The following is a 12,725-nucleotide window of genomic DNA, read 5'->3' on the forward strand; positions in this document are numbered from 1 at the left end:
ATAATTATCTTGTTCAGAGATCAAGTAATTGCTATCATATAACCTTGGGCGCTATTTCGTTTGAAGATGGAAATTGCGTTGATTTTTTTAAATCCAATTTATGATAGTAATGAAGTTAATAGTAATTAAATGTTTATTGTATTAACAGATTTTTAAATAAATAATACTGTTAAACATATTTAACTAAAGTTGTAAACAATTATTTTAATAACTTTGTAACCACCATCACCAAGAGACTGATAGTTTTATGTTTCTAATACCTTTACTCAGCTGGCATCAAAAACGTTTAAAGAATTTTGCTCAACTATTCCAAAGCACTTTCCACACAAAAAGTCGAGTTGAATCATTCTAAAAATGACAATGTTTATAGAGAAAATTCTTATCCTTTATCTCAAAGAAACCATTTATACATTTAAATTATGTTCATATGATTCACTCTTATTACAGAAAGAAAAGAAAAAATGTACTCTTCCCAAAATACGGATGTAGAAATGGAGAACCAAGATATGAAAACAAATGAACTCATAGCTCATTCAAATTAGCTAAAGATCTCGAGATACGAGCTAATTTTTAATTCGATTTATCTTTTATATTATTTATCATAATTTTTATCTCTATTACTGTAATTACTTAATTACATTTGTAAATAAATTTTATTTGTTATTAAACATAGAAACAATTATTATAAAGTATTTCTTTAAAGACATAAATATTGAATATGTGTTACGATATGTCATTATTAACTTTTAATGAGCGAAATGATTAAAAGTTGAAAATTATAATATTTAAAATTTTCTGTATGTATTTCAATGAATTAATTTCTTTGAGTCCATAAACTTATATAACAGATTCTGTAATTTAGACGCCTTTGTTTTAAACAAAAATTTATCTATATCTATCTATACTTATAATAAAGCTCAATGTGTGTGTGTGTGTGTGTGTGTGTTGGCGCTCTACAGGCCAGGTCATTTGACATACAGCTATCAAATTTGGTACATGTATACCTTAGAGGTCGGGAATGTGCACCTGGGGTCCCTTTTTTTGAAATTTTAATTAGAATTTTAATTATTAATTAAAAACTAACTTTCCCGCCAAAAAAATCTTTCATTTTCCCCACCGCCAACTTTTCCGCCAAAAAAATCTTCCATTTTTGCCATCGCCAAATGAGTAAGGCTTCCGGGGTTTTTTTCTCCCAACAGTAATGAGGCTAGGGTTAGTATTTTTCGGCGGATTATTTCAAACGATTCTGTTTATTTTCTTAATGTTTGATGCATTTAAAATTAAACATTGTTAATTAATCGATCCTGCAGATTCATTCTGAAGAACTTTTGAATAAAAATAAAACAGAATAAAGGAAATTAAAAATTTCTAATCCGCATAGCGTTACCCCAACTGGCGTAGAAAAAAAATCACGTATTTGCGTTACGTAACTGGCGTTGAAAATTCACGCATGCGCTTTGTGTTCTGAATTTCGCATTGTGTTGACGAATTATTATCAACCGATGCGGACTGGATTTAAATTTTTTTTAGGTTCGTTGCATGTTTTTGTAATTAAAATGTATTTATGTTAGTTATATATTTTTTGTATATGCTTATAGTTTTAAGTGCATCGTTTTTAAGTAGTTTTTTTAAAACCTGTTTTAAACCGTCTATTTTAAACGATTCGTTTCATTTTCTTAGTGTTTGATGCATTTAAAAGTAAACATTGTTAATGAATCGATCTGCTCATGATGAATCTAAGAAAATTTTGTTGACAAATTCCTGAGATAATATGTAAATTGAAAAGGATATTCTTTAGTGCCCATAAAGTTTAAACGCTGAGTGACTCTATTTTCATTAATCAGATTATAAAAAAATTCTTTGTTTCAGTAAAAAATATTATTATATTAATTGCAGATTAATTCTTTCCACTTTAATTTAAAACATAAATTCTACGGGTGTTAACAGAAAATTAGAGAGATACATATTACGTTATGACTGAAGGCCTTTATAATATTATTAGTGAATTATATGACTATCAAAATTTGAAGTTTTAAAATATTTTGATGAAGCTATTAAAGTAGGAATTGCATAAAATATTTAAATATAAAAATTTTAACGAGCATTAAGATTGGCGAACCGGTTGGTCGACAAATTCTTGAGATATTACATAAATTAAGAAAGATATTTTTTAGTTCCCATAAGGTTTAAATGCTCATTGACTCTGTTTTCGTTAATCATGTTATTAAAAAAATTAACATTTATTGACGAACACGAACACACTGATATTCACCGTTACTCTGATTAGATATTATAAAATCTGAATAGATAAACATAAACGTGTAAACAGCTGTGCGCCGGTTTCTATGGCAACACAGCTGGAAAGGGAAAAGAAGTTTCCGAAGAAAATTCACGCATGCGCATTGTTCTGATTGTTGTCATGACAACCACTTTCAACAGACTATTTAAATTATTTTTAGGTGAGTTACATGCTTTTGTAAATAAATTGTATTTATGTTAGTTATATATTTTTTGTATATGCTTATAGTTTTAAGTACATCGTTTTTAAGTAGTTTTTTTTAAACCTGTTTTCAATGATTTAAATTATTTTTAGGTTAGTTGCATGCTTTTGTAATTAAATTGTATTTATGTTAGTTATATATTTTTTTGTATATGCTTATAGTTTTAATTACATCGTTTTTTAAGTAGTTTTTTTAAACCTGTTTTCGACCGATTATTTTAAACGATTCATTTTATTTTCTTAGTGTTTGATGCATTTAAAAGTAAACATTGTTCATTAATCGATCTGTTCATGATGAATCTGCGAAAATTTTGTTGACAAATTCTTGAGATATTACATAAATTAAGAAAGATATTCTTTAGTGCCCATAAAGTTTAAACGCTCAGTGACTCTATTATCAGTAATCATATTATTAAAAAAAATGCTTTGTTTCAGTAAAAAATATTATTATATTAATTGCAGATGAATCATTTACACTTTAATTTAAAGCATAAATTCTACGAGAGGTAACAGAAAATTAGAGAGATACATATCACGTTATGACTGAAGGCCTTTATAATATTATGAGTGAATTATATGACTATCAAAATTTGAAGTTTTAAAATATTTTGCTGAAGAATCTATTAAAGTTGGAATTGCATAAAATATTTAATTATTAAAATTTTAACGAACATTAAGATTGGCGAACCGGCTGGTCGCCAAAGGCGGCTAGTATAGAAATAAAGATGTAATTATAAAATCAAATATCAAATTTGATCTATTTATGACATTACGTTTTAAAATAATAGATTTTACGCGCTTGTCAAACAACGAAAATGTCAATACCTTGAGGGATTTTATATTACATTTACATTAGATCTCGAGATATGAACTACTTTTTAATACGATTCATCTCCTATGTTATTTACCATAATTCTTACCTCATATAAAATAAAGATTTTATTAAATTTGTAAATAATAATAATTTTTTATCCAATACAAACACAATTATTATCCGATAGTAAAGAAATTACTTTGCAATTATAAAGACAGAATATATGTTTCAATATGTTGTTACTAACTAGTAGTAAGACCAGATGATTAACTCTTGAACAGAATAATTTTTAAATTTTTCTGTATATATTGCAATGAATGGGCAATATTATTTAGTCAATATTCCAAATATTGTTAGTGCACATCATTAATTCATTACTATTGCACACCTCTCAAATACTAAATTAAAATTTTAAATAATACAATTCAATTGAAATAAATTTGAGCATCATCATTCCGGATCCGTCTCTCACTTCTCATTGTTAGCTTTCATTCTCTTCGCTCTCTCTCTCCAACTCAAATATGAAATCTAACCTTCTTATGATTCCGATAGATGGCGCTGGTCATTACCATATTTATTTCAATGAATTAATTTCAGTTCTTCTTTCGATATGTATTATAAATTTTTCTTCAACAAAAAATGTGAAATGCAACGAAAAACATGTGTGGAATTAATGATACTGACACCCAATGTTTTTTAAACTAAATACCCGTCCACCTAAAATATAGTGACATTTTCTGAAATTTAGATATTAGTAATTAGAATACAAAAAATTCTATAATCATTTATTCATGCCACAATTACACAAAACCAATGAATACGTATATACTGTATGAATACGTATATACTAATATATGATAAATGATCCCGACAAATTTTCTGGACGTGATGACTTTCCTGATAATTTACGATTGCTTTGTAGTCAGTGATATTAGTGGCATTAGTAGATTTCAAAATTGCAACTACTTAAAAATTAATTTCGAATTTTAAACGTTGTTCATTTGTGTCTTGAAAAACTGCAGTTCTTATAAATCTTGTGCTGAATGTTTTTATAATTACTAACATTTCCTTTTTGCATTTTTATTTCGGTTGAGATGGAACGGCCGAATCACACATTGTATGTCTTTGACGTGCTACTCATGGTGTGTTAAAAAGATTGAAACACGGTTTAATTCTTTATATATTATAGCTAAATGGACGATATAAGTTGCAAAATAGTTCAAAATAAGGTGCAGAATAAGACTATGTTAATAAACCTTTTTATCTATTAATTTTCAAAAAGTTACACTTTCTAAATTTTTGTGCAACTCTTTAGACAAATTTCGTCAATAAGATTCTTTTCCATTCAAACAGGAAACATTCGAAAAAATCCCCCACAAATGAATTATGATACAGAAAAAAAATTTGACATGCATTTTACACATCACGTAAAATGCTGTTTCTTCGGTAAAAATAGGGGTCATACTCAATTGATAGTGGAAAATTTTAGACGAAAAATGCTATAGCTTTTGTCAAAAAAAATTCCATATAACCTTAAATAAAGTTTTAATAGACAGAAATAAACACCAGTCTGTCTATGCGAGTAACAGGGCGCATGCGGCTCTCACTTTCATTTTATGCGGTCTCGCTCTTGGCGCATATAATAAAAAAATCATGTATACAAATAGATAAACATATTATAAAACATATTTTAGAAAGATCTTGCGATAAAAGAAAATCGCCTGCATTTCAATATGCAGTTTCAAAAAAAAAATAATATGAATATTTGAAAAGACTAAATTACAATTAAATGAAAGAAAATAAATCGTCTGTGAATACAATCGTTATAATGTAGTTTTGAAAATAATGATAAACTAGCCGCCTTTGGCGACCAGCCAGTTCGCCAATCTTAATGCACGTTAAAATTTTAATTTTTAAATATTTTATAGAACTCCCATTTTAATTGTCTCTTCATTAAAATATTTTAAAACTTCAAATTTTAATAGTCATATAATTCACACATGATATTATAAAGGCCATCAGCCATAACGCAATTTCTAACTTCAGCCGTAACGTAAGCGGAAATGATTAAATTGCAATGAATATAATCATTTTTTTTTTTTTTACTTAAACGAAGCATTTTTTTTAAACATGTGTACTGAAAACAGAGTCACTGAGTATTTAAACCTTATGGGCACTAAAGAATATTTTTCTTAATTTATATAATATCTCCAGAAGTTTTCAACAAAATTTTCAGATTCAACATGAACCGATCGATTAATTAACAATGTTTAGTTTTAAATGCATCAAACACTAAAAAAATAAACAGAATCGTTTGAAATAATCTGTCGAAAACATATTAAGCCTTCAAAACCAAGTCCATATCCGTTGTCAACAATCAGAACACAATGCGAATGCATGAATTATCAACGCCAATTATGGTAACGCAAATGCGTGAATTTTCTACACCAGTTGGGGTAACGCTATGGAGATTAGAAATTATTAATTTCTTTTATTATGTTTTATTTTAATTCAAAAGTACTTCAGAATGAATCTGAAAGATCGATTAATTAACAATGTTTAACTTGAAATGCATCAAACCTCAAGAAAATACTGAATTCTTTGAAATCATCTGCCGAAAATTTCTTAAGCCTATCCTCTTTAGCGAGGAAAAAAAAACTGAAGCCTTACTTATTTGGCGGTGGGGAAATTTTTTTGGCGGGAAAGTTAGTTTTTAATTAATAATTAAAGAACTTCAACTCTGATTTTTAAAAAAATTCAAAAACCTTCCCAGGGATATACTTAATAACTTCCCAAATTTTCACGGCGATTGGATGTATGGATCTTGAATCTATCGAGTACAGACAGACAGACAGACAGATATTCATTTATATATATATTGAATTAAATGAATGCATTTATTTTGTATTTTAATTTTACGAATAAAAAAGGCATTCTGAACACAAAAATATGCCATAAGCAGAGAAAAAGGGTTTTAATGTAAATATTATTATTCAATTTATGTTTTTATAATATGTTATGGATTTGATTTTTATTTTGATATATGGTCCCTATGCAACGTGTTCAATTTTGAATCAAGTATAAGTCACTGAATTTTAAAAAATACGGGTATGCGATTTTTTTTTGCAATGAAGTTGTTTAATAAAAAATTAAACCTTCCTAAATGACTAAAATTGTATGAAAGGATCGTACAAAATTGAAAAAAGCATAATTTTTTCAACAATTCAATTAAATTTTTTCAAATTAAATTATTAAAACTATATTCAAATTCAATTAACATTTACCACTTTAAAAATGCAGATTTGGAAATATGTAATAAGTGTTCAATTTCGTTTGGATATTAGTCTTATCTTGTTATAATTTTTTATTAATAGCGATAAGGCTTGAGTGTAGTGCGGCATTTCATTATATATATTTGCATTATTGTAGCGAAACTGCTACGGCCATGCGCTGTGTAGATTGTCGAAGTAATGAATGTTTTGAATTTTTGCTGTCTAAAGGGATGCTGTCCAGTTTTTCTGATTATTTATAAGGGGAGAGGGAGGGGGTTATCTCATTTGTAAGAGGACTCTATGTGAATTTGAATATACGAATTACGACGAAAACTTTAATAATGATTAGAAATGTATTGCATTATTATCTAATGATTTGATAAGGTTCCAAACCTGATAGGTACCTGCTCTTAAGATGTTCGAATTTGTGTGAGAAATTTTATCTATTTAGCCTTATACGTTTTGTAGTTTTGTGTTAATTTATACTCGGACAACCAGACTGACAAATTTTCTGTCAGCGGATTTCGATGAAAGTTCAATAGAAATCTACAAATTTGGTGTAAAGATTAAATACCAAATTAATTTTATTCCATTAGATCAAAGCGATTTTGAGTTAACATTGACAGACGGACATATATAATGCCAAAAAAAAAAAATGAATTTATCTGAGATACGGAGGTCAAAAACGTGAAGATTCGTCAAAACAAATTTCATATAGACATTAATGTAATGTTTCATATAGACATTAATGTGTAAATTCACTTCTTCATTGTGCAGACCACGCATACGGTCGACTGATATTGTTTACCGGAGCACTGTATTACGTCAAGAATTAATTAATTTTACAAGATGTAATACTTCTTTCGATTTCTATAAAGTATCTGTCACTTTCTGCAGCCTGAAAGTGAGTTAAAGTCTAGTTCAGGTAATGGATACCTAATTAAAATTAATCAGTTATATATCATAATTAGTAATATAAAATTTTTATGCATATTATCCCTTTTTTTTATCTTTATCTTAATAACCATATTCCCTTACAGAGTCCAATAGATACCCAGGCAATTAAATATTCATGTTTAAATCATAGATACTAGTAAATTATTAAAATTATTATAAGGTTTCGGAGATTAAGGACCTACGAGTCCAGGTGCTCCGTTGAAATACCCATCACGTCGTCGTTAAAGTCTAGTTTAGTTTTTCAAAACCCTTGGGCAAATTTATGGTATATTGCTTTCGAGTAGGTCATCTATATTACTTGTAATGAACATATGACTGAAAACATTGTTTATATTTATTATATAAAAAGATGAATGCTTGTGCTGGTGTTCCACAATCTAGACCATTTGATCTAGAGATACGAATGTCGGCATGTATGTACTTTGGAAAGAGGAAATACGCACCTTGAAATTCAATCATTTTACAATTTTAAAAAATACATTTTCATTGCCATATAATATTTTGTCATATATTTTTTTTTTCAATCGTAAAAAAAATTATTTTAAGCATGTTTTCCAAGAATAGATTTCACACGAAAGAAAAGTAAAATGAAATCTGCGTGAACAAATTGAATTTGCATGAAAAAAATATTAGCTTTCATCAACATATTTATATCATGCTAGTGTAAACCCATATTAAACAAATTGAATCTCACCATAAATTAAACCTAGAAAATTGTAATTTTAGCTTGTCTCTGTATATAATAAAATGATTAGAATGATATAATGAATGAATGATCTTAGTTAAAAAATTCTTTCTTGTCATTCTGAGATAAATTCAAATTTATGAATGACTTTTTATTTAAATAAACCATTAGTAAATAAAATGTGATTATTTTTGAAACAGAACAGGATTTAGATGATTTAACGGAAGACAACTTTGTAATCATCAAGCGACTGACAATTTCACCTTCATTTTACAATAATCTTTTACTCAGTGGACGTTTTAAAACTTTTAACGAATTTTGAAGAACTAACTTAGTTCATTCAAAATGAAACTTAAAAACAAAAATTGGAGTTAATAAATGGTCATATTAACTGAGGAAATCTTTATCTTTATTCACAAAATAATCCTTTTTCCTTTTAAATTATTTTTCATATCACCCTTATTGCGAAATAATTTATTCATTCTTCTTAAAATAATGGAGTTGAAATTAAAAATCAAAATACGAAAACAAATTTGTTGATAGCGATTACAACAATTATATGATCGCGAGATACAAGTTAATTTTTAATATGACTCATCTTCTATACTGAGTATCATAGTTTCTCTCAATAACAGTAACTATTTTATTATATTCGTAAACAAATCTCATTAGTAATCCATTATAGAAACGATTATTGTAAAAATTTCTTTGAAGTCATCAATATTGAATACTTGTTTCGGTATGTCATAACTAATTTTTAAGAAAGCCAAATAATTAACAATTGAAAATTATAATATGTAGTATTTTCTGTATATATTTCTATGAATTAATTTCTTTCCGTCTCAAAAATTATGAAACAGATTCTGTGCTTTTGTTCCAATCGTGTGAAACCAAAATTTATACCGACCTAAACTTGTAGTTACAAAATCACGTACCAAATTTGATATATTTACGTCTTTACATTTTTAAATATTGTTGTTGTTTCTAATGTCTCTTGTCTATACAAGCCCACTGACTTTAAAAAGTCATTTGGTTTAAGCCAATTTTACGTGTCTTGCTTTTTCAGCAGCGCCATCTAGAACCAAGAGAACAACTTAGCTACATACACGCCGCAACCCTTTTTACGGGGCAGACTTTCATTCACAGATTGTAATTTAGACCTCAATCAGAGAACGATCACCCCTGATCCAGTACCCTCAGTGGTACTGCTCTGGACATGAAGGATTTGACAGATTTATACACGCATCGGACACCACATACGCGGGAGGGGTCTTCGGTCGGCGGGGTTCGAACTCGCAAGGGAAGCGAATCCAACGCCCTACTAACAAGGCTATCCCGGCCTTAATTAAATAATAGTTTAGTTTTTCAGATAAAGAACTAACAAAATGTCAATACCTTGAGTGATTTTACATTAGGTCTCGAAATGCGAACTACGTTTTAATAGGATTCATCTTCATACTATTTACAATGATTCTTATCTCGTTTAGGTAAAGATTTTATAATACATTTGTGCGGGTTGAGGTTCGAACTCGCAACGTTAGGGTTCATAGCCGAGTAACATAACCACTAGATAAAAGAGTACTCTCTTCTCCGGAAGTTGTTATCTGGCTTATAATATTACCACCACAACAGTCCCCCACCAGTGAGTCGGTAGAGTTTATCGCGCCAGATATGGCGAGCGACGAACGTGATTATCGCGCCAGGCGTTATGGCGAGCGACGGCGAGCGTGTGTGAGTGGTTGCTGCCGGTAGATGGAGCCACGACAGCTGAATGAAGGATGCGGTTGTTCAGAACCAGGGTCACCAATGTGCGGGTTGAGGTTCGAACTCGCAACGTTAGGGTTCATAGCCGAGTAACATAACCACTAGATAAAAGAGTACTCTCTTCTCCGGAAGTTGTTATCTGGCTTATAATATTACCACCACACATTGTAATCAAATTTTACTTTTATATCCTATATAAACACAATTATTATCCGATAGGAAAGAAATTTCTTTACATTCACAAAGGCAGAATATATGCTTCATTTTATCGTCACTAATTAGTAGTACGACCAAATGATTAACACTTGAATAATTTTAAAATTCTTTGATATATAATGTACCTTATGAAATAGGCTACTCAGTAAAAATTCCAAACACTGAATTAAAATGACAAATACAATTCAATTGAAATAAAAATTTTGAGAATCAGCATTCTGGATCTGTCTGTCATTTCTCGCTCTCACTCTTTCCCATCTTCAACAATCACTCTTTTCTCTTTCTCTCTCCAACTTAAACAGAAAGTTCAGTTCTTCTTTGTAATTCCGATAGATGGCGCTGGTCAATACAATAATTATTTAAATGAATCAATTCCATTCTCTTTCTGAAAATATATTATGTAATTTACCTCAACAAGCAGTGTACAATGTACCAAAAAACGTATGTCATCAACGAGACGATAGCAACTGATAAAATTGGCACTCAATGTAATTTATAACATTATAACAAACACCCACCCTCCTAAAGAATACCGACATTTTCTACAATTTAAAAAAGATTTATTGCAGTTACATAAAATTATATCTTCATGTATGATAAAATGATTCGGACAATTTTACTAAGCGTGATAACAGTAGAGAAATTTGTAAAAGCCTTTCGATCATTAATATTAGTGAAGATTGGAGATTTGAACATTCTGGCAATGAAAAACTAATATCAATGTTCAAACTACTAAACATATGAATTAATTGCCGTCCTGACGAATGTCTAAAAATTACTAACATTTTTTAAAATTCTTATTTGGAGAAAGAAAAAATGCGAATACTTTCCTTTTAGTTTTTGACATGCTATATATAAAAGGGATAGTGTCATGCACTTTTCTAAATATATTCAAATTCAATAAAAATATACCAATTTAAAAGTGCAATTTTGAGCTTATATGTAATGCTTATCCCATTTTGATTTAGCAATGTAAACCAAATCTCACCCTTTAGGTCTGACGTGCTCTATAGAAAAGGAATAACATGAATTAGGCACTAAAAAGAGTTTCATGCATTTTCATTAATTGATTCAAATTCAATTTACATGCACCGCTTTCAAATTGAAATTGGAGCCTATATGTAACGAAAGTTTAAGAACTATCGTGGATTTTCTTGACCTTTGCAAGATAATGATACAGCATTTCTCAAACAACATGCTGTAATAAGTTCTAAATATATTTTTTTAGTAGCAAAATTGTTGTAGTAATTTAGGATGTGAAATTTTAATCTCAAAAGGGCTGTAATCCTGTCTTTCCGATTGCTTTTACTGGGTGGGGTCTCATCACATTTGTAAGGGGAATCTATGTTAATTTGATTATCCAAATTATATCAAAAATGTTATCAATATGCACTTAATATGTTTCAATTTGTGTTCCAAATTTTATCTATCTAGTATTCTCCGTTTGATAGTTTGATATTAATTTATATTCAAACAGCCAGACAGACAGTCTTTCTTTCAGTGGATTTGGCTCAAAGTTCAACAGAAATCTACAAATCTGCTGTAAAGATTATATACCAAATTTTATTCTTCTAGATCAAACCGTTTTATAGTTATCTTTGTCACAGACGGATATATATAATGCCAAAAATAAGTCATTCTGACATAAAGAGGTCTGAAACTTGGAGATTAGACCCCTCGAGTTTGAATTGTTTGAAAATTATAATGGCTTTACTATACTTCGTATACGAGAAAGTAATCAAAATGAACTTTTAAAAAAACAATTCTTAAATTACGAAATTCCTTTAAGAAAATAACTTTCATGCAGACATTCACTTCTTCATTGTTTTGTCCAAGCATCTCGTAGACTGATATTGTTTGCCGGGGTTACAGTCTTATGTCGACAATTGTTTAATTTAAAAGATTATGATTATTAATAATTTTCCCCCTTTTTTTTATAAAATATGGGATATTTTTTTTATCCTGTTACGAGCCAAGATGCACTGGTTTGGCACGCGTTTTTTTGAATCTTTCACCAGCATAAGTGGTTCATTATATTTTTAATTTATGATTTCATCCCTTTTACAGGAGATGAATATTTGAACATGCACGAATTAAAAGCAAGCATTAATTTAATTTCAAGCTCATCAATCTTTACAATACTTCCTTGTTTTTAAAATCTTTAGCAGATTTAAAAGATCTCGGCTTTTTCAGCAGTTAGTTGAATGACTCAAAAGCCAACAGCTTTTTTAAAAAATTACTCCAGTGAATAAACAAACAAAAAATTTAACAGCACTAGAATAAATAACTCCGGCACTGTGATGAAATAAAGAGTTAAATTAAACCTCTACTTCTTAATCCTGCTATAATGCAATTACATTGAATATTTGATCTCTTCATTTCTTCTATATATACGCAAGCACATGATGATAACAGACAGTTTTCTAAACAGGGAAAGTAAAATGAATGCAGCCAGTTTATTTTTTTTGTGTCCAATTGAATGAAGTATAACTACAAACAAATGCAATTTTTAAAATT

Source organism: Argiope bruennichi, chromosome 11 (assembly GCF_947563725.1).
Source record: "Argiope bruennichi chromosome 11, qqArgBrue1.1, whole genome shotgun sequence".
Lineage (NCBI taxonomy): Eukaryota > Metazoa > Arthropoda > Arachnida > Araneae > Araneidae > Argiope > Argiope bruennichi.